Source organism: Lygodium microphyllum, chromosome 23 (assembly GCF_053477565.2).
Source record: "Lygodium microphyllum isolate KBCC chromosome 23, Lygodium_microphyllum_v1.1.10, whole genome shotgun sequence".
NCBI classification, from domain to species: domain Eukaryota; kingdom Viridiplantae; phylum Streptophyta; class Polypodiopsida; order Schizaeales; family Lygodiaceae; genus Lygodium; species Lygodium microphyllum.
The window spans coordinates 95774991-95798426 of record NC_141157.1 but is presented as its reverse complement, the minus strand read 5'-3'; positions in this window follow the sequence as shown (position 1 = coordinate 95798426).

Genomic DNA, 23436 nt, shown 5'->3' with positions numbered 1-23436 from the left:
AAACCTTATTTTTCATTGCAAGGCTCATATAATCTTGACATTTAGCTTTACACACTTTCAATTTGTTTATGTTTATTTGAGTACCCTTCTTTTCAAAGGATAAATCATGAATTTTGTGGAATGTGTGATATTTTGAATTGGCCATTGCAAATGCTTTACTTATCGTGTCTCAAGATTGGAGTTAATCTATGTAATATTATATACGTAGTGTATTACAATTTGTCACATAGGAAGTGTGTTGCCTATCCTTTTCTACGAATCGAGTGAGGTACAACCTTGGGACTTTTGCAACAAGCAACTTGCACTACCTCAGGGTTAGAGGCTAGCTTGGCAAGCAAAAGCTAGGTGGTGTTTCTACTACTTCATAATCATTACAATTTTCTTTTTATTTTTCAAATGCGTTCTTAGTTGTAATCATGTATATCATGCACTTTGAAATTGAGTGAACTTTTGCAAGCGACCAAAGTTTAGTCAACTCTTGCAAGTGGTTGATTGTCTTGAATAACTAATTGTATACACCAATGTTTACATAAAACTATCATTGACTATAGTTTTTCCAAATAGAAATTCAAAAAATGGATTAAAATTCAAGTTTGTCCTAATGAAAACTGACTAGTCTTTGGACATTTGAATTAGGAAACTAGCTTTTATCATATTTTTTAAATCAAGAACATGGGCACACTTTTGCCTTATCTTTTTTTTTCATTGGATTAGCTACATTAGTTGGTTATTAGAGATATAGTTGGAAACGACCTCTCTTTAGGTGAGATGTTCACTATAGTATGAGGTGTCTACTGTGGAGTGGTGCTAATGGAGAAATGTGCACACAATTGTTGTATTTTAGGGATCTCAATTTCATTATTATTTTTTGGAGATGCTTTTGGACATAATCATAGTGTATCCTCAACTTATCCTACCCTCGTTGGAACCATGGAATGCCTTGTAAGAGTCTTCTCAAGATACATGGACACCCACCTCTCACATGAATTAGATGTGCTATTAGATAGCTACATATCTCTTCACACTAGTTAGAGGTTGAGATTGGTAGATGCAGATTCATACCACTAGGAGAACACATCTTCTAGATAACGAGCTATTTTTGTATTGGTTGTCTTAGATGATTTGTTTTTAATGTGGCAAAATTTGAGAGGAAACACCAAATTATATTGCCATAGGCAACTCTTGTTGGTGGCAAAACAGTTGCCTTGCTAGTGTTTGCGCCTTCTTGGAGGATTTTTTTGAATTATGTAAATGATAGTTTATTTTGCAAGCAAGGTTGGCTATGCAAGCCAAATGAAAGTATCTCCTAATATGGGAAAATTTGTGGCAATAAGAACGGCTCTTATTACTCTTTTACAATGGTATATGCTTCAAGTAAGTAATTAAAACTCATCAAAATTCAACATCCTTGAATAGCCTCATCTAGGTCAACCATGATAAAGTGAAGAGCAATAATAGGTTTTGAGCTAATTGCTCATCATGAGAGGATGTCTACAATACGAGGGTCATGGAAAGCCAATTTTAGGGTATATATTGTTGGATAATATGCGATTTTAGGTAGGAAAATTTCCCTAAATTTTGAATGTCAAGGAATGCATTTCTTCTTGTGTGCTTTGAGCCACCCTGTGATCTCTCACTCTCATCATAAGCATGGATAGTCCTATCGATTTCATAGATAGGGTTTGAGTGGCATAGTTGTATCATGTTGTTCAAATGTACCAAGGAATAATATTAGCAAACAACTTCCATTTGAGCCAATGTCTTAAAGTCCACTCTATTCAAGAAAATCCAAGTGTAGACAATCCTTGGTGGTTGCTATCCAAAGACCAAGAATAATTTCATGGATATTCTTAGTTTCATTTTCAAACATTATCTTGCCCCTTAAGTAGTTGTATTGTCAACTGTACCAAGAAACACCAATGTCTAAGTTCTCCATATTGAGCCCTTAAAGCAATCTCTCTCTCTCTCTCTCTCTCTCTCTCTCTCTCTCTCTCTCTCTCTCTCTCTCTCTCTCTCTGTGCCCAAAAAAAAGAAAAAAGTAACATTTGGCACAAGTTACTTACCCTCTATACACTGGATAAGAAGGGTGAGGAGACTTGTCTATATGATTGCTAGTGGACGGTAGCTCAAAATCCGCTCATCTTGTTTGGCATCCTCTAAAAGTTTATATAAGAAAGATAAGGAGAACCTTGGTATATGCCAATGCTATTGGCATGATAGCATGACACCAATTTGGTGCTGCTCATTTTGAAACCTCCTCCTTAGCTTGATAATCTAGCCAAAAAAGGGAATGACACACTGTCTATAAAGAAAGGAGTCTCTCTAAACCTAATCATGAAAAACAACTCACAAGATCAAATCGTAAGGTTACGAAGTGCATTTTGTGGGGTAGAATAATGAAAGTCAAGGGAAAAGCTTTATAATCTTGCTAGAAAGAAGTGATTTGTAGCAACAACATAGGTCTTTCTTTGAAATATCCTTTAGGCCTTTCTCTCGTGTAAAAGGAAACAAAACATATCCACTCAAGCTATCTTGAATACACTTGCTCCTTTTGATATATGACATCTTGCTAGAGAGCACTCGCTTCACATACTATCAAGAATAGGGAGTTCGTTGTTGCTTTGCCTAGGAAAAGTATTGGAGGTTCTATGCATGCTTCATTAGTTAATTACTATGCTCTTGTTGCATCTATCTTGAATAGAGGAGGAAAGTCCTATCTCAATAAGAAAAGTGTGTTGATTGAGTGCCTATTGTGCAGCATGTGTATGATTCTATACTCAAAAATAGCACATGGGATTTGATTGATTTGCATGAAAGCAAGAAGGGTTGTTGGTACCATGTGGGTCCATATGTTGGAGAGGAAAGCAAAAGGTAGCATTGTAGCTGCATGCATAAGAAAAGGATTATGATTGGAAGAGGGGATTGGTTATGATGAGACCTTTATACATGCTTTAGATATAACCACAATTGGATGTCTTCTTGCATTGGCTACAACATTCATGTTCATAATCTACAATAGTTAGATATTGCTATTTTTTCTAAATGGCGACTTACATAAATAATATGTTTTCCAACTTTATGGTATTGCCATGAAGGTATGCATATTGATAAAGGACTTTGATGGTCTTAAGTGAGGACTTCAAACTTGGTATTAGAAAAATGCATATTTTCTAGTTTGTGGTTTTTCTAATATTTCAATTGAATATACATGAGTAAACATAGAGATTGGTCACCAATTGATATGTGGACAATTTTCTCTCACTAGGCTAAATTTGATGACAATTTAACCTTAAAAGCTTACTTGTACTATTCTTTTTTTTTTTAAGATGTCACGCTTGGGATTGTCACACTACTACTTGTTTGAGCACTTATTTACATAGCAAAATGATGGAATTATTATGTAACAAATAAAAAACCTTTGAACTTTGATGAAAAGATTTAGTTTTGATGTATGTGAGCTTGTGGCTACTTTTGTAAAACATGGTTTCTATATTAGTCTTTAAAATTCATGTGATCCATTTGATGCATTCTTACATCAACAAGTTAATTGGCAACTTCTTTATGTCTACTACATTAGGCTAGATAATCCACATATATGAATTTTATTAAAATTCTTTTTTGAAAATAGAATTGTGATTAAACACTCAACAAAGGAAGTATAGGACTCTCAAGGCAACAAGTGTGCTAATTTTGTGTGTGTGTGTGTGTGTGTGTGTGTGTGTGTGTGTGTGTGTGTGTATGGAGAGAGAGAGAGAGAGAGAGAGAGAGAGAGAGAGAGAGAGAGAGAGAGAGAGAGAGATGAAGTGATATATTAATATATGCAAATAGACCAAAATGACATATGAGAATATGAGTTACAATCATGTATATGATGATACAATTGTTAGAATATTAAATGAAAATATAATAAATAGTACAAGAAGACTAAAAGCTATAAGTAAGGAGAAATTTAACCGACAAATAAAGAGTTGGAGCCAATATAATCCACATATATGAATTTTATTAAAACTCTTTTTTGAAAATAGAGTTGTGATTAAACACTCTCAACAAAGGAAGTATAGGACTCTCAAGGCAACAAGTGTGCTAATTTTGTGTGTGTGTGTGTGTGTGTGTGTGTGTGTGTGTGTGTGGAGAGAGAGAGAGAGAGAGAGAGAGATGAAGTGATATATTAATATATGCAAATAGACCAAAATGACATATGAGAATATGAGTTACAATCATGTATATGATGATACAATTGTCAGAATAATAAATGAAAATATAATAAATAGTACAAGAAGACTAAAAGCTATAAGTAAGGAGAAATTTAGCCAACAAATAAAGAGTTGGAGCCAATATAATCTCATGATGATGTAGAGGGCTCAGCTTTTGGAAATAATCTCATGTATGTACCTATGGAAGTGTCTTGACACTTGTATCAAGGTTTTAGACATTTGCATTCACCAAGTTGGATGGCTTGATCAATCAATACCCTATGTATATGTGTGGATCATTGAGGCTATATATGTGTTGAAACCCTCTTGGGTCTCTCTCATGAATAAATTTGTGAGTTGTCTCTGGGTGGGGCCTCGATGTCTTGGGGTTGTTGTACACCTGATGGGTCAATCTCAAAGGCATCCTATCTCCAAGAGAAAGAGACCAATTTGCTAGTCAATGAAATCCATGACTCTAGATAGTGGCCCAAACTCATCTCTAAATAAACAATGGAAATAGTCTCCGATCTTCTAGTATGTTGAGCAACAACAGATATAGTGCTCCTCTATCTCTTTGGCTCTGATTGACATATCTGGAAGATGTGCTTTCCTGGTGGTATGAATCTACATCTACCAATCTCAATCTCTAACTGGTGTGAAGAGATCTGTAGTTGACCAATAGCACATCTAATTCCATGTGAGAGGTGGGTGTCCATTATCTTGAGTAGACAATAAGTCCATCATTTGTAGTATGGACAAGATTCTCTTTGTAGAAATCCATCTTCACTCCTAACTCCTATACTGGTGCCAGACATGTCCTCCTAATGTCTAGCTAGGTGAGATCCATTGTGATAACCCTACCAATCTCTAAGGATGGGGTTAAACTATCCATGCTAAAGCCATGTAACTCAAAACAAGCTAACATTTGTGAATACCGGCACAAATTATCACTCTCCTTGTGGCAAACTATCGAGAGGACTCAAGCACCAATCGTGAATATCTATGTCTGGGTAGGTCCCATGGAGTTTGTACATGTGTGACTGATGGAGAAAGGGCCTCTACTACAACTGGTGTGTCTACTAGCTCAGCTTTGATAATCTCATGTGGTATTGGGGCCTTACGTTTGATCATCCTAGAAATCATGGATATAAGTGGCCTCTCCATTGACAATCTAATTAGTTGCAGTCATCAAGACTGGGGACCCATATGTGTACTCCATAAAGTAATGTGGATGTGACACTAATGTATTAAAGAGCCACATCTTGGTGCGGGGTTCCTAAAACTATACATGTGAACACATCCTCTCCAATCCACCTAATGGTGCATATCCTTGGGTCAATCTAGTATTTACTACATCCCTCATAAAGAAAGTGGGACTTGTAAATAGCAGGTCCCCCAAATATGTATATGAATCCACATATTCCAACTCCTCCTGTCCATATGTGAGTTTAGGTGCCAATGTCCTGACCCACTGTGGTGTAGTGTTAAACACCATGAACTTGGTTTTACCAAGGTTCATTGAGAGTTCACTATTTGATGCATAAGAGAGTAGTGCATCCTAATGTCTCTATAGTTCTTGTGGGGAATAAATCCTCCTTGGGATATGTAATTAGTAATCCCATCAATGTATAGGATGGATAATGTGAGAGAAAGGGGGCATCACTACTTCACCCCAATGGTGGAGTGAACAGGAGCTGAAAGGCCCTTGGTTGTCTGTGCTCTACCAAAAACCCTCTCATATAGTGCTGGAATCCCCAAACTAAGCTCCTTGAGCACTCTAATAGCATGTAGTTTATGTATTTGTTTGTCTCTTGACAATATGTCAAAGGCTTTGTGGAAATTCACAAAGCACCAATAGATCTATCGATAATGAGCCTTGTCCTCCTCAATGATCACTCTGAGTGTGAGGATGCGATCCAATGTAGAGAACCCTTTCCTAAAGCTAGCTTATCCCTATGTTTTTAGCCTCCACTTGTTTTCCTATCTTGTCAACTCTTGCTCAAGAATGGAGGCATATAAGTTAATAGTCCATGATAGTTATTGGATATTGTGGGATATCCTAACTTGAGGATAGGTACAATGGGATTTGTGCTCCAACTCTCTAGGAGGATAGGTACAACAAGATTTGTGCTCCAACTCTCTAGGAGGATAGGTACAATGGGATTTGTGCTCCAACTCTCTTTTAAGCATATAAGCTAGGGACTATGTCACCAAATCTCTAATATGAATCAAGTGCTTCACTACTAATCCATCATGATGCTTGATTTATGTATGCATTATAAGGCCAAACATTCAGTTTGCAATCTCATTGAATGAGCACGTGTATACATAGCCCAAGTATTAAGCATTGGTAGGGAGTGAAGCATATCTTTTTCCACTTGAGTAGCACTCAACAACTTGAGTATTATTATCCCAAAGGGGGATCATGACCACCAAATTTACATGTTTTTAGGATTTTGACCAGGCAAGTTCATTATAGAACATGATATTTTAGCTTCATGCATGGCATTTCATGCATAGCATGGTTGAGGTAGAAGGATGCCAGTATGGCCACTTAGTTTGAAGCTAAGTACAAGGCAACTTTCACAGCTACGTTTTGTATGTTTGGCTCAATCAAGGCTTTAGGCTGATTTGGTGTTAAACGCTCATCTACCGCCACCATCTTCATTGATGGTTATAGCACATTGGGGGTTGCATGGAACCTAGTGTTCCATGTGCAAACTTAGCATATTGAGGCGTATTATCATTATGTCAGAGAGAGATTGTCTACAAGAGAGATTAGCTTGGTCTATTTTCCAACACCAAATAACCTTTCATATATTTTCACAAAGGCTTTTGCCTTGTGTCAAGTTCAAAGCTTTGTGCTTACTCCCTTTTTTGTGGATTGATTGTAGTTCACTGTCTTGGCAATTCCCTATACAAAAGTGCCATCTCTTGTTCACCCCATCACTCCCATGAGGGATTTGTTATCATATTTTAGTAGTGATGTGTGTGAACACATTTAGGATCATTGGTGTACTTTTTTCCCTCTCTAGAAGGGTTTTTTCTCCTAGTCTTGTATATATACATATTCACTTTAGGGCATACTTTAGTCTTATAAATCTTGTCTAATGATACCACTCAATATACTTTGTGTTGGTGCTCTCAAGCTTCTGCTTCTCCAAGTGGGTGTCTAGACCCCTACTTTTAATAAGTGGTTATGGTTTTGCAAGCTATTTTCTTATAAATATATAAAATCATGCTAATATATATATTAAGAGACTTTTAAAAAACATTATCTTACACTGAGTATGGTGCATAAGTCCCATATCTTTATGACTTAGGATGATGAGAAACTAATGAAGTATAATATGTTGGGATTTGTAAACAGAGAAAGTGTCATTGGGGGTAAATATACATGTGCGTACGCTATCTGTGTATTCACTACACTTCATTACCTACACACCTATACACTATAGGTGATGGGTGCCCATCATTGTCACTTCATTCTTTATTCTTTCAGTGACTTTTGAATAAGGAAAGGCCAATTACACATTGTGATTGTTGGAGTTTCTACATCTTGAATCTCTCTCTCTTGCTCTCTTACTCCATCTGCCATAGCTTGCACCTCCCTTGCTTTTGCTTGCTCATGCTCGCTCCCACTCAGGCTTCTCCCTTCGATTGGTATCAGAGCCCTTGATTGAGGAGATTCATTAGTGATTGCTTCAGTCCCCCAAACTCAACACCTATAGCTCAAGTATTAATGGTTGCCATTACTTCAGCTCATTCAAGGTAACCATTTCTTCTCGCTTCTTCTTGGCTTATGTGGGCCTCTTCTAGGCCTTTAGTAGGCTTGCTTGAGAACCTTTGAGTGCTCCCCAACCCCCATTCCCTTTAGCAATTGCAAAAATAGGTACAACAACAGTAGTGTGATTTATGCATGCTACTATTGTCCCCTTTCCTAATCAATCTCGTGCATCTCCTGCTTCTGTGTGCCATTTGACGCTCCTCGGCACTTCGGCAACCTCTTAGACACTTCCTTAGCATTGGACACTTGAGTTTTGGAGCTCTTAAAAATTCTATATACTATGATATACATTAGACCTACTATTATAAGTCTATAGCAGTTTTTTCTCAGTGCTTGGAGCTCATTTCTTACTTCTCCTAATGCTCATTGGTTGCCCAAATGCTTGGAATACATTATGCTGATGTATTGAGGTGCCATTGGACTGATTTGAGCTTGTATTGGATCAATTTTAGCGGGGTTTTCACTGTTGTAATACAATAACTAGCAAGCTATTTAACTGTGAAGGGACTTCTTTAGAGCTTAGAGCTTCCTTATAGTTCTATTCATACCTATTAGTGCTAGGATCATTGCTAGATGCTTGGAAAATGTCTTGGGAATGTTTTGTGGATGCATTGAGTTGATTTAACTCAAATTTAGAGGCTATTTTAGTATTATACACAATGGACAACAAGCACTTATCTAGGACAATACATTTGAGATTCACATTTGAGATTGGTTACATGTCTTGGAGCTTTGTCAATGCTACAGTGATCATTCACTTATGGGCTTGAAGACTTTATTGGGTTTTATAATCCCGGCTATGTACTTGACCTATCCGAGAGATGCTCTATTTGGGATGCTTAGATCTAATGTATATGATTTATTGAGCTTGCCTTACCTAGTTGGATTTCATATTGTTCTAATGGGAGTCATTTGAGCTACTTGGATATATTTGAGCTTCTTTTACAGTGGAACTCATTGAGTTGTGCACATGCTCTCTTGATGCTTACTGGATGCAGTTACTCTTTAGTGGGCTTATTTGATTTGTGTTTTGGAGATCCAACACCTATATTTGTTAGTGTGATGTCAGTGATATATACACACTGCTTGGCTATATATTGAGATTCATCACCCTTGCTCAATCAGTTGTGCATTTGAAAATTCTATTTTATTTCTCCCAAGGCATAATGCATACATTATGTCTATGCCAACTATATGCATGGTTTACTAGCACATTGATGTCGCAATAGATCTTGGTACCAATTGTGTGCCTCTTCATGCTAGTTGCTCTTACATATCTTGTTTGTTGCTAAATATATCTAGCAGCGCAAGCTCAAATCTTCCTAATGTATTGTTGACAAATTACCTTGGATTCATTGGTGAATTTATTAGCAATGTTGTAATTCCAAGGTTATGCGTGATTTATGAGAGCAAATGCTTTGATTTGATACTTCATTACTAATAGTTAGTGAAGAGCCCTACATTTTGGTATTTTCTTCTCTGGGTTGTGATTTGGGAGTGATTTGCAGTAATTTACGACAACCTATCTTCTTGTAATGTGCTTTCATTTGGTGACATGATGACTGGTGGAACAAATGATAGTGCTATCTTTAACATTGACAAATTGGATGGCACTAATTACAGCTACTAGAAGGTACATATATTTCAAGTTTTGGTGTAAAATTTACAAACTAAGCCATTGAGATGTGAGGGTATAAAACGTGAATACTTTGATGTAGAGGATTGGGTTGAATTGGATGAGTTATGTAAATCTACAATCGTTTTATCAATCTTTAAGCAGTTCTTCTACAATGTTGTCCTTAAAGGGTAGACTACATGGCAGTTATGGGAGAAGATTCATGATATCCATGATAAGTAGAGCCCTTCCTCTCAGATGTATTGGCTAAAGCAACTCATGGACCTTCATATGAAGGAGAGGACTTCCATGTTCGCCCATGTAAATGAGTTTCATTATATTTTAGCCACTTGTCTTCGTAGGGGATTGACTTTAAGGAGAATCTTCCACCATTGTTCTTGTTGGTTACATTGCCTAAATCATGGGACACATTTTGTACTGCTAAATATGCAAATATGCCTCTATTGATGGGCTGAAATTGTAGGATGTAAAGGGTGTATTATTTAATGGAGAAATTAATAGAAATAATGTTGATGCTTCATATAGCTCTCATTCTTTGATAGTCAAAGGTAGTAATGCTAAGAGCAATAATGACTACCATGGGAGAGACTCTTAGAAGTCTCATTCTCAGTCATGTGGATAGTCTTGCAAAAGGCCCGTGGCCATAAGTCCTACGTTGACTTGTCATTGTTATGGGAAGCATGATCATATTCAGTCGTAGTGCCATAAAATGCATGATAACAAGTGCAAGAAAAAGGGAAAGGGCAAAGTGCAGGAAAAGAATGATGATCACACCATTGTCCCCCATTAAGTCCAGCATCAAAATTGAAGAGATTAATATAGTGCAAATTGATTCGGATGATGATTACATACTTGTAGCTTCTTCTCTTGATTTTTTGCAATTGATTGATATCCCATTCCACCTATGCTCAGTTTTGGGTGGTTGATTGATTCAAGGGCTTCATTTCGTATTACCCCTCATCGAGAGTGGTTGCACTCCTATTGGAGTATGACATGATTTGTCAAATTGGGTAATGACTTGGTATTGGATATTGTTGGTTTTGGAGATATATAACTATAATTTGCTTTATGCGACATCTTTACTTTGCATGATGCATGCCATGTTTTGTCTTTAACTAAAAGCCTACTCTTTGTGGACAATTGGATGATGTAGGTTACTTTGTCTCTTTCAGTGATTCCTCATGGAAGATTAATCGTGGGAATCTTGTCATGGCATGAGGTGTCAAGTCTAACACTCTTTATCCCTTACTTGTATCTGGGTCTATCGACCATGTTTTGGTAATGCCTATAGTATCACATGTATCGTTGTGGCATCATCACCTTGGACACATGTCACTAAAGGGAATGAAAATGCTTATCCATTTGCAGAGTAACTTTCGCCCCTTGACTATAAATGTTTTGATTCTTGTGATCATTGTCTTTATGGTTGGCAGGCATGTAGTTTGCATAAGAAGTCTATAATTACATGCATGGGTGAGCCTCTGGCTCTTGTTCATTTGAATGTTTATGGACCTATGCCTTGTTAGTCATTAGGTGGTGTGAAGCATTTTGTTACTTTTATTGATGATTACTCACATGTATGGGCATACCCCATAAAGCGAAAATCAGAAGTACTAGCTACATTTCAATGTTGGCTTGCTTTTGTCAAGAACTAGTTTGGGTATAAGCTAAAATGCCTATAATTTGATAATGGGGGTGAGTATATCTCTAAAGCCTTTGAGAAATCTTATTATCAAAAGGGTATTACGTGTCAGTTAACTACTACATATGCTCCACCCTAGAATAGTATGGTTGAGTGCATAAACAAGATAATTCAAGGGATAGTCCACATAGCATGCTTAGCCAGTAGGCTTATTGCAGTACTTTTAGATTGAGACAATTACTACTACCATTTATTTGATCAATCAATCCCCAAGAACTACTCTTGATTGTCAAGTTGCAGAGGAGGATTGGTTTGAAAAACCTCCATTTGCATATCTTTCATTGTGAGGCTTCTGCCATGTTTCCAAGGACAAGCACAATAAGTTGGATCCTGAGTCCGTGAAATGCATCTTTCTTGGTTATGGGGATGCAAGTGAGATGGGCTATTGCCCATGGAATCTACATGCTTGAAAGGTCATCCATTGACATGATGTTGTTTCTCATTAGGAGAAAATGAATAAGCAACCTAAGCAAGTAGTTGAGGTATGTAAAGGGTGATATTTTAGGAGCCTCCTGCTCCTATATAGCCAACTAGATAGCTTGCAACAGCAGTAGCCTGATACTCTAGTGGCCCATGATCATGATGTTAGATAGGATATAGTTACTAGAGATAGATGTCAGCATGCTCGATTTGCACCCTCCCCATGGATTATGTTATGGTTATAGATGCTGGCGAGCCTCCTACTTATGATGAGGCCATGCACAAAGGTGATAGTTACCCTTGAGAGAGGGCCATGCAATCAAAGTACAAGGGATTTGGTTCCTCTACCCAAGGGAAAGTGTGCTTTGCCATGCGAGTGGGTGTATAAGTTGAAGAGTACCCTTGGATGCCCCAAGCTAGCTTATAAGCATGGATGGTCACAAAGGATTTTAAGCAAGAGCATGATGTTGACTTTAACGAAGTGTTCTCTCTTATAGTCAAGATGTAGTACCCTATGATTAATTTTGGCCTTGGTTGCATAGTAGATCTGGACCTTTATCTGATGGATGTCAAGACAACTTTCTTACATGGGGACTTGCATGATAAGATTTATATGCAATAGTCTAAGGGCTTTGATGAAAAAGGCTAGGAACACCTAATGTGTAAGTTGAGAAAGAGCCTTTATGGCCTTAAACATGCACCTTGGGAATTGTACCACAAGTTTGACGCTTTGATGCATTCACAAGGATATACCCAAAGTCATTTGGATCTATGTTTATACATAAAAAACGCTTATGATAGCAACCTTATGATTTTGGTACTCTATGTGGTTGATAGGTTGATTATTGGGAGAGCTCATGGATACCTTGAAAAGTCAGCTAAAGAAGAGTTTTGAGATGAATAACATGGGTTAGACCTTACATATCCTTGGGATGCGCATCATGTGTGATCACTCTAAGGGGATCCTTTATTTGTCACAGAAAGAGTACATCCAGAAGGCCCTTAAGTGGTTTCATATGTAGGACGTTAAGCCTATTGGATGTCCTTTACTTTCTCTTGTGAAGGTTATTCAAGTTGATTCTCCACAGTCTGATGAGCACAAAGTCAAGATGGCCAAGATTCCTTATGCATCAATAATGGATAATTTGATGTATGCAATGATAGCCACTTTTCCTGACATTACATTTGCAGCAGTAGGAGTTGTGGCACACTATATGGCTACACCTAGCAAGCGGCATTGGGATGCCATGAAGGGTATCATGAGGTACCTTAAGGACATTGCATATATGGCATATGTTATGGTGGTTGGGATATAGGAGTCATGATGTATATTGACTCTGATTATGCAAGAGATATAGATAGTGGGAAGTCCACCTATGGCTATATCTTCACCTTTGAGAGGTGCTATTTCTTGGATGTCTAGTGCAAAAATGCATGGCCCTATCTACTACAAAGGCAGAGTACATGGCAGCCACCACTACGGCTTGCAAGGCCGCTCTTTGGTTAGGCCATCTGGTAGTAGACCTAGGTATTATTGATGTGGTGTCTACATTGCATTTAGATTCTTTGAGTGCTATTTAGTTAGCCAAGAATCCAAACTTCCATATACGAAGACAAAGCATATTGAGGTGCATTACCGCTTTATCAAAGAGGTCATTGAGGACAAGTCCATTGAGCTTGTCAAGGTCTCAACAAACCAAAATCATGTAGATCTACTTAATAAAAATTCTCTCAATAGAATATTTTACCTTCCTTAGGAAGCTAATGGGCATGGGATGAGATAACATCTTTCCTCATTCTATTTCTTTATGTATATTTTTGCTTTCAATTTGTTACTTTTTTCTTGTTCTCTCCTCACTAGAGGTATTTTCGCCTTTAAGTGGGAGGTTGTTGGGGGTAAAGGCGACTATGCCTTACAGCACCTATGTATTCACTACATTTCACTACCTACACACATGTACACTGCTAGTGGAGGGACCCGCACACCTGTACACTACAGGTGATGGGTACCCATCATTGTCACTTTATTCTTTATTCTTTCAGTGATGACTAAATAAGGGAAGGCCAATCACACATTGTGACTGTTGGAGCTCCCCCCTCTTAAGTCTCTATCTCTTACTCTCTTGCTCCATCCACCATAGCTTGCACTTCCCTTGATTCCATTTGCTCATGCTTCCACTCGAGCTTCTCCCTTCAAGTGTGAGTGAATTAGTTGTACACATTTGTCTAAATGCATCTCTAATTATCGAGACCTTTGTTGGTCATTGAGATTGTCAAGGTGTTCTTGGTTCGAAGCCACCTTCATTAATGCATAAGGTGGGAAAGGGCTAATTATTTCTTAATGGAGAAGGTGGAGTGGTTACTTTTGCTAGGCAAGGAGGAAAGGTGAAGATTCATACTAACACTCTTGTAGTGTTTGAGTGAGTTGTTGAATTAATACAATCTATTTGGCTAGCATCTCTTCAAATCAAGAGGAGTGGCATACTTTATTAACAATTTTTCTAATTAGAATTGACTTTTAGCTAGGCCAAGATTATGTTCATACTCATTTTTGAACTCTTATTCCAATGCATGGATTTTCCCACATTAGCTCTTTTTATTTTTGTTCTTAGAACACTTTAGTTAAGAGGCCCCCAAGCTAGCGTTAAGTTATTTTCATTATCCTTCATCATGGTGGGGAAAGTGTGCGTTAATGTGGTTTCCCCTAGTCATCATCCTCTATCTTAGAAATGTTCTCTTTCTCTTGCTCTTTCTTTTTGACTTCATCTTTGATTTTCATTATTTGCTTTTCTAGCTCTTCTTATTGTCTCTAGTTACTATTTTAGTGTTGCTTTTGTCTTAACTTCTCTTCTTTATCATTCCTCTACATAGAATAGGCTTTGGCTTTTGGTTTTTGTCCCAAGGGCTAGCAATTTCAAAGTCCTTCTCCTTGGCTCCTTTGATGGTGGCTTGAATGATCATGGTCTTGAATGATGTGGACCTCGAAATCATCTTATTGGTATTGAGGGGTGTCTAGTTCTACAAACCTAATTAAAAATCCATTGAAATTTTGCCTTATGATTTCTTTCATCAACATGTTGTGGTGGTCTTGTCATTCTTGGGTAGTGGATTGAAGCTGAGTTGTCATGAAGCTTTGAACTTGAAGCGAACAACCACCTCCTTAATGTTTTGGTTATTGTGATATTTTTGGCTAGCTATGAAGCAAGTAGCCATCTCCTTGCAGGTTCCCTATAGTTTTTGCATGTTTTTGGCATTTTAGGACATTGTGTATGGTTTCTAGTTTATGTAACAATCAATTGTGCAGTGCCATCTTGAGTATCAATGGTGACTTGACATTGGTTGATGTGTTGCTGGCCCAATCTAGGGAAATGAGCTTACTTGAGGAAATCTACATCCTGGTTGAGAATGAGGGAAAGTATGTTCCAAGTGGTAGCTATTGATCAGGTTGGTAGTGGATTCACGATTGTCACCAACAAAGATGCCTAGAGTCTTAGCACCCCATAATTTAGCTTAACTCTTATTTTGATGAAGATGATAATGTTATGTTGTTGTCACTCTAATTTAGTGAGCTGGTGCTAGAATTGTTTATTGTTATCAAACTCCATCCTAAGATGAGGTAGATTTATATTTTGATTAAGATCCTTTGTATTTCCCATCTATAAATGAGTAAATTCCAATTATGAATAATTATTATGAATTATTCAAATGTTTTGAAAAAAGTAGGCAAATTTTGAAAGAACTATTAAACTATGGAGATTTGAGTTTTATCCCAACACCAAGGCAAGCAACATAGTTTTGACCTTGAATTCAAGGCAAAAAATAAAGGTTTTCCTCATATTAAAAATCTATCAAAGGTTGATTAGTAGGTCATGTCTAAAGTTCCATGGGTATTGTTCTTGGTTCTTGTGATTAATATCGGTAATCTCTGAAGGCAGTAAAGTTGTATTACTTGGATTATGGATATTTACAATTGAGGAATGACTAACTAAATGTTTCCTAGTAATATTCATAGATGGGGCTATCTTTCCTTGGTGGAAACATGAAGGTACCCCCACCCCCTAGTGGTAAACCCAAATGAGGTCTATGTTACATATTCCTTCCATTTCATTTACTTTACTTGTGAACTCTAATGTAGAAATCAAAATTTCAAAAATGGCTTAGAAGGAAAGTTTACATACTTGAAATGATGGTTGTTAATGATGCAATGTAATGAGAATGTAACGGTAGTAAGGTGGTCATGGTGGTTGTCAAGTGAGAGGGAAAAAAAACATGAAGATATAGAAAGTTAAGGTTAAAGATTATCTTTAACTTGACATCAACGTGAAATAATTTCAGGGTATAAACGAGGATCCCAAGTCCCCTTAAACCCCAAGGTTTTTTTCTAGCCCTTGTTAGGTCCTTGACGCATGTCCACTCAATTTTAGCATTTTGATCAAACTTGAAATTTGTCTTGTAAAAGTTGTCATTTTGGGGTGCAAGTTTTATATTTAGCACAATATTATTGATTTACAAGTGAGTTTTAAACTCACTATGTCAATAAGTTAATAAGTTGAGTTGTTGGGTTAAGGACCACTAAATTTTTTTTGGATCAATTAAACCTTCAACAAGTCACCCAAGTTCATGCACAACATCAACATGTTGAGATAAGTCAAGATGCATGTCAACTTAGTTGGCTAATCAAGACAACTAGCTATGCATAATTTCTCTTCAATTAGGATCTTATCTAGTAGTGGGTGGTTGAACAACTCTTCATAGATGACTTATTTGTGTAGTTGAGCTATCTATCAAACTATTATAGTATGGGCTACATATTATTAAGGAGGATCTTACACAATATTAGAGGTTCAATAGCTTTTCATCAATGTCAAATTGCACTATTTTTTTCCTAGACAACATTGTTCATTGGCTGTGGTGCATCTTGTCTCATGCCCGGTAATATACCACTTCTTCAAGAATGGATTTTTAGTCTCTACTTTAGCTTGACTCTATTATTCTTAACACGTGGTAATGCAAATTGCTCTCCAAAGGGATTTAATTCCAACATTTGAGCACTTTCCCTTTAAATTGATTTCATGAATTCTTCCAATGTTTTTGAGTGCATGAAGTATGTCCATTTGTGCTCTTCCCAAGTGGTGGGCCATGTAAGAGCTCCTTGTTTCAATTTTTCTTTGGCCACATCTATGTCTCTAAGCTCATATGAGAGTGCTAGCACATGCATTAACTAGCAAAAGGCTAGGTTGTGTTAAGGCATACATATATTACCTATTGCTTTCTTGGGCTCTACTATCATACAATTGATGTAGAATATTTTTTCTTTTGCTTGTTGGCCATAGTTGTAACCCTAATTGAGCTCGTTGTGAGAAGCTAGTTGGTTGTGGATCACTTACTTCTGTTTGTATGGTGGAACTTTCTTGTAATTTTATGCTAGGTTGGTTGATATTCAATTACAAGTGTTTTGAACTTTGTTGCTTGGGCAACTACAAGAGTTTTATTTAATCTTGACTTGGGTAGTCAAAAGTTACAGTTTCCCTCATTTTGTGGTGTGCTTTGTCATATATTGTGTCTTCTTTGCTTTATTTTTTTCCTCTCTACTTATTGTGTCTATTGGATTGAGGGTTGCAAGAATGCATACACATAGCTTGAGGAAGAAGAAGCTTGAGAGAGCACAACACAAAGTTTATTGAGTAACATCAATAGAGAAGATTTATAACTAACCATGCCCTAAGTGCCAAAATAAGTGCTACTAGACAAAGGTGCATCCAATTTATTCCCATGCAATGTGTATACTAGCCATTTTGGTAGAGTCCTTAACTACTCAATCTCTACTCTTGCATCAAGAAAAGCACATTTATATCTAGATAAAAAACAAGTTAATGTATGGAATCATTAAAAACTTGTATGCAAGTTGAAAAAGTACCTCATTTGGTACTACATGTGACTACTAACCATTGAAAAGAGGTCAAAGTGTCATAGATATCTTATGAGCATACATCTATCTCTTTGGTACACAAAAAGAATGGCTAAACCATATCTTCCACAAAGATAACATCACAATTGACCATAAGACACTTAGTTTGTGGATGATATAGCTTGTAACCTTTACTTTCAATACTATAATCAACAAATATGCATTTGGCACCCTTATCTTCCAACTTCTTCCATTGTTGCTACTAGTTTTGAAACATAAGATAGACAATTAAAAACATGCAAGTGAGACAAAGATGAAGTTTTTCCATGTTAAGCATTATATGGAGTGATAGAATGCAACGCTTTAGTGGGACACCTATTAAGTATATGAGCTACACACAAAACATCCTCAAGCCATAAATTATGTGTAAAGCTTGGCATACATCGTGCCATCTTCCTTAAAGATTTATTCTCTATCGTAGCTACAATCAATAGCATTCTCAATCAAGTCTTTTCAACAAGCCACTCAAGTAGTCCCTTCTCTAGCACTCGCACTATGTCATCTATCCAATAAAGTCTAATGTCACACTTTGAATGATTGGGCTTCTAGTACTATGTAGGACATGTGGTTATCCATATAGTACTACTTTTTCTTCCTTACAAGAATTGAAAATTTTAATTCAATAAATGAAAGTAGTCATCACACCGTTTGTCCAAATATACATGGTTTGTTAATAATGTGACCGAATCTTGATAAGTTACAAAGAATATGAATGGCACAACTAACAAAATAATAGACAAAACTTATTTATTGTGTGCACCACTCCTAGGATTTCACGTAAAATAGTTGAACAATATACTTTTGAATCAACAAGTTGTTGAGTCATGAAGCTCAAGGGACATCCATACTGTGTTCATCCAAGCTGGCACAAAATCACTTCTATTGTTTAGGGCATTGCATCAACATACACATGCAAAGTGACTATCCATTTGGACATTGGTAAGATAAATGAAACTAATAGATCCTTTCTCAGTGTCTCATAGGCTTCTTGGTATTCTTCTCTCTACACAAATACTATGTGCAACTTATACAATGGTATCCCAATGATTGCATATTTCAAGACAAACAACCTATAGCACATCATGTGTCCTAGGAAACTATTCAGCTCCATTTTGGATTAGTAGGGGTAGTAGCTCAACTCCCTTAAGATTTCTATGGGTAGTAACTCAACAATTAGAGAAATGTTTGTGATATCAATGACCATATCATTCTTAAGCATCATCTCTTATGGGTTTGAAGACTTTTTTAGGGCATCAACTTTTGTTGTGCGCATGTGAGGACTACTACCAAGGGCACACTGGAGGAGGGTGAAGTAACCAATGAAGTTTTTTGTTTGAGTTGCTTATGAATTATTGTTCTTGGGGTAATCTCGAGTATAATGATCCCTAGAATATGGAAAAAATCAACATGGAGGGGTTCCTTCTCAAAGTGTGAGCCTACTTTGATAGCATCCATATTCTCCACGCATATAGCATGAAAAGATGGGGAAGAGAAAGAGAGAGAGCTTGAGCTCTTGCAAGACATACCAGATATAGAGAGAATGCACACAAGTTAGAAATCTAGAAACCCTATTATTTCTTCTTCTCCTCCTTGTTCTTCTTCTTCATTACAATAGTCGACCAAGAATAAAGAGAGAGTACATACATAATATGCAAGCAATCCATAATGTGAACATGCTAATGAGAAAGATAAGTAGATAGATAACCTATAACTCAAGTAAATGGACTAACTGATGTCTAGTTGAAAATTATCACTAAAATGATATGCCGATGTAGCTATAAACCACATCAGTGATATGAATGTAGAAGCAATCATCCAAGTATAAGTGTCACCTTGTGTTGATCTTAACATCTCAATACTCCCCCTCAAGTGCAACTCTATGACATGTACTCCAAGTAAGCTTCAAATTTGACAAAGCTTTTTTGCTCCTAGGGCCTTGGTGAAGATATCTGCATCTTGTTCCTATGTGCTAGCATATATGAGATCAATGTCACCTTCCAAGACCCGCTCTTTGATGAAATGGTAATAAACCTCAATGTATTTTAGTGTACATGAAAAATTTGGGTTCCTCTCACTAACTGTATGCTACTCATGTTGTCACCATAAATGACAACTCTCCTATCTTTATGTATCCCCAAATCATCAAGTAGCTTTCATATCGAAGCTGCCTCACATACTGCCATAGCAATACCCATGTATTCTACCTCCATACTTGATAATGCAACAATGGGTTTTTTCTTACTACTCTGAGTCATAGCCCCAATCCCAAAGGAAAATGCATAGCCACTAGTGGACTTCTTGGCTTGCCCAATTTGTCAGTATAACCAAATAACTGCACCACCGAGTTAGCCTCGTAAAGGATACCATAATCCATTGTGGCCTTGAGGTACCACAAGGTACCTCTCACATTGTAAAAATGAGGCTTACGAGGCACTTGCATAAATCGACTCTTTAAACTAATTATGTAATTGTGTAGTTTCAATCTGGCCTGGTGATAGTTGTGAAGGTCAAACTTTCCACCATCTTGTGCATCATGGGATCCTCCAGTATCTCATCCACATTAGCACTTAGCTTAAAATTTTGATCCAAATACATTAAGATTGGCTTACAATCAGTCATACCATATTTCATCAACATATCTAAGATGCACTACCTTTGTGAGAGCCATATCCCCTTAGATGTTCTTATCACCTCAATGCCAACAAAGTACTTCAACTCTCCCAAATATTTCATGTCAAATTTCTACTTGAGAAGACACTTCACATGGTCCACCTCTTGCACATTATCACCCCCAACAATCACATCATCCACATACAATGTAGCCATGAAAATACCCCTATCACTCTGATGTCCATAAAGCAAGTGATGTGTATTTCTAACATGAAAACCAATAGAGACAAGATATTATGCTATCATGCGATGCTCTTAGTGCTTGTTTCAACCCATATAAGACTTTGCATAGCCTACACACATAATTAAGGTAAACCATGCTCTCATAACCCTATGGTTGCTCCACGTACACTTCTTACAAGTCACCATGCAAGAATGCATTCCTTATATCCACTTGATGTCTGACCCAAGCTTTTGCTCCAACCATTGCAATGACAACTCTTATAGTTTTCATCTTTGCCACTGGAGTAAATGTCTCCTCTTAATCAATCCCATAAGTTTGTGTATAGCCTTCGGCGATTAATCTTGCTTTATACCTATTCACACTTCCATTTGCATCATGTTTTACTTTATAAATCCACTTGTAGCCTATAGCTTTCTTTCCCTCATGTAGTGGCACCAAATCCCCAAGCTGATTTACATCCAATACAACCATTTCTACATCCATGGCTTTCTCCCAATCCACATGGCCAATAGCTTCTCATTCACTTTTCAACTTTATATACAAAACCTTAAATCCCTTTTTGGGCGGTCATCCCCTTTTTCCCTTTTTTACATGGCCGGCCCTTTTTCTCATTGTCCTTCTATCTTCGTAGCTTTCTTTCCACTGCCCGTCTACATTTACAAATTGCATGGGTGAGAGCCCGGCATTCCTTGAATTAAACCATGATGCGCTTACACTCCTTTACAAGAGTTTTGACTTGCGCTTTTCCTTGTGCGCCTTTGTCTTCCGTTTCCCTTTGCCTTGGCCTTTGTCTTTGTCTTTAGTTTTAGCTTTCCGGATTTTCCACCGCCTGGCACTCTTTTACAAGATTTCAGGGTGTGCCTTTGTATTTTAAAATGCACCTTTTCCCTTTTTTGCAGCTACCTTGGACTTTTAAGGTTGCCCTTGCGCTTTTGGCCTTTTCTCCTCTTCTTTCTTCAATCGAGCTACCTTTTTTCCGCCTTTGCCCTGCATCTTTTTTATTTCCTTCTGCTTACTTCATGTTGGGGTTAACATTACCCCCCTCCTAGAAGAGTGCCAGTCCCATGGCACTCACCGTTGTAGGTAGCAGGCATTAGCATGCACCGAAGACGTGGGTGGAAAGGACGGTGGGGGTTGCGATGGTGGAGTGTCGATAGTGGTGCGAAGGAAGGTCGTTGGGGGCACATTGGTGGGTTAAGTTGGAGGTGGTAGGGCAATTGGAGTTGGTGGTAGGGCTGTAATTTGGGGGGTTGCACGAATGGAGTACAAGTGGGGTTTGTTGGGGATTCAGTGTACGATGAGTCGTGGCAGGCTTACAGGGTGATAAGGATAGGAATTCAGAGTGGAGTGTTGATAAAGAGCGAACGACACCTTTGTTGGAGTCATCAATACCTACAATTGAAAAAACCTCCCATGTGGTCTCTCCCTAAGGGTAGTGCTAGTCTTTTTATCGTGCGCAAGACATAATTTGATTAGTTTGGGAGACATGTCGAACTCTAAGCAAGCCTGGAGTATTGTCCTGCACTTGAGAACCCAAATTGTGTATAGACTTCAGTGCAGATTTTATGTGAGTGTCCGTGCATACTTAGATATTATGTAGGTAGAAGAGTGCGGTCGGCGGCTCATAATGTCATGTAGATGAAGCAGAGTGGTCCATGGTGGAAAGAATTACATGTGAAGGTGGGTGCGCCATTGTGTGCATTGTGAGTGTAAACGTAGCAGGATAGGGCAGAAATAGTGTACGAGCTAGAGATGGGCGACATTGGCCTGTGGATGAGAATGGTGTATTGTTCATGGCCCTTAGTGCGGTGCGTGCCCCAAGTGGTTGCCATGGTTTTAAGGCAGAGTGTGAGAGGGAATTGTGGGAATGGTGCAGGGTGACAGGTTTAACCATAGGCGAGACAAGCTTCCTAGGGCTATCCTGCTCGTGCTGTGCCCTAAAGTATTATGGGTGACGTTAGGGGTCTAGGGGACTAGAGACGGAGCCAGCCGACCAAGGTCACTAGACGCACCTAATTTGAGGACCCCTAGGTGCGGTGATGTGCGCGTGGGTGTGTTTTTTTTCTTTGGTCCATAGTACAACCATTGCAATATGTGGGGGCTGTGAGCTTTTCCACAGATTGGGACATGTCAAGCCTCAAGGGTTGGGAAATGGATGTGACCATGACGATTTTGCCCTAGCCTCGTTGTTAGGGGGGCCGTTGTTGCGATACCGGTTCGATTACAGCGCCCCCCATCGTGAGTGCAGGAGTGTGACCCAAGAAAGCCCATGACTACACATGGGTTCGTGCACTGTGTGCACTTGCGAGGGTGATGGTTCGCGTTCAGCAATGTGACTTTGTTGCGGTTAGTGCACGGTCGTGGTTTTGTAAAGACCCAGGCGTTGAACATGTTTGCACGAAGACCTATGTTATCATGCATCCTCTTGTCATGTCGTGAGAGCACATGCTTGATTTTGTTAAGTAATCCAACAGATGTAGTTATGTTAAAACATGACTTTTCGAAATACTATGATGTTAATCGTACTGCATATGCGATTACTTGTCAAAGATGAGGCATACATTAGCTATAGGCAGCAGAAGTTGCACGAGTGGGGAGTTTCCCTTTCACCCATCAAAAAGACAAAAAGTTAGGTCCTGATAACTTGTTAAGCTACTCGTACATCCTAGGGCTTAGTCGATTTCTACTAGGCGGGGCGAGTCTGATTGGTTGGGCGACTGGGCTAGTGCTGGTGCGAGATTGTCGTGAGGTCGAGTAGGGCACATATCGGCCGGGACATGGATGGTATAGTCACGGGCCGCCGCCAGTTCCAGAATGCTTTTAACTAATTCGTCGAACTCTTCCCTTGTCCCTGGCTGCCTTTTCTGCTCTTGGGC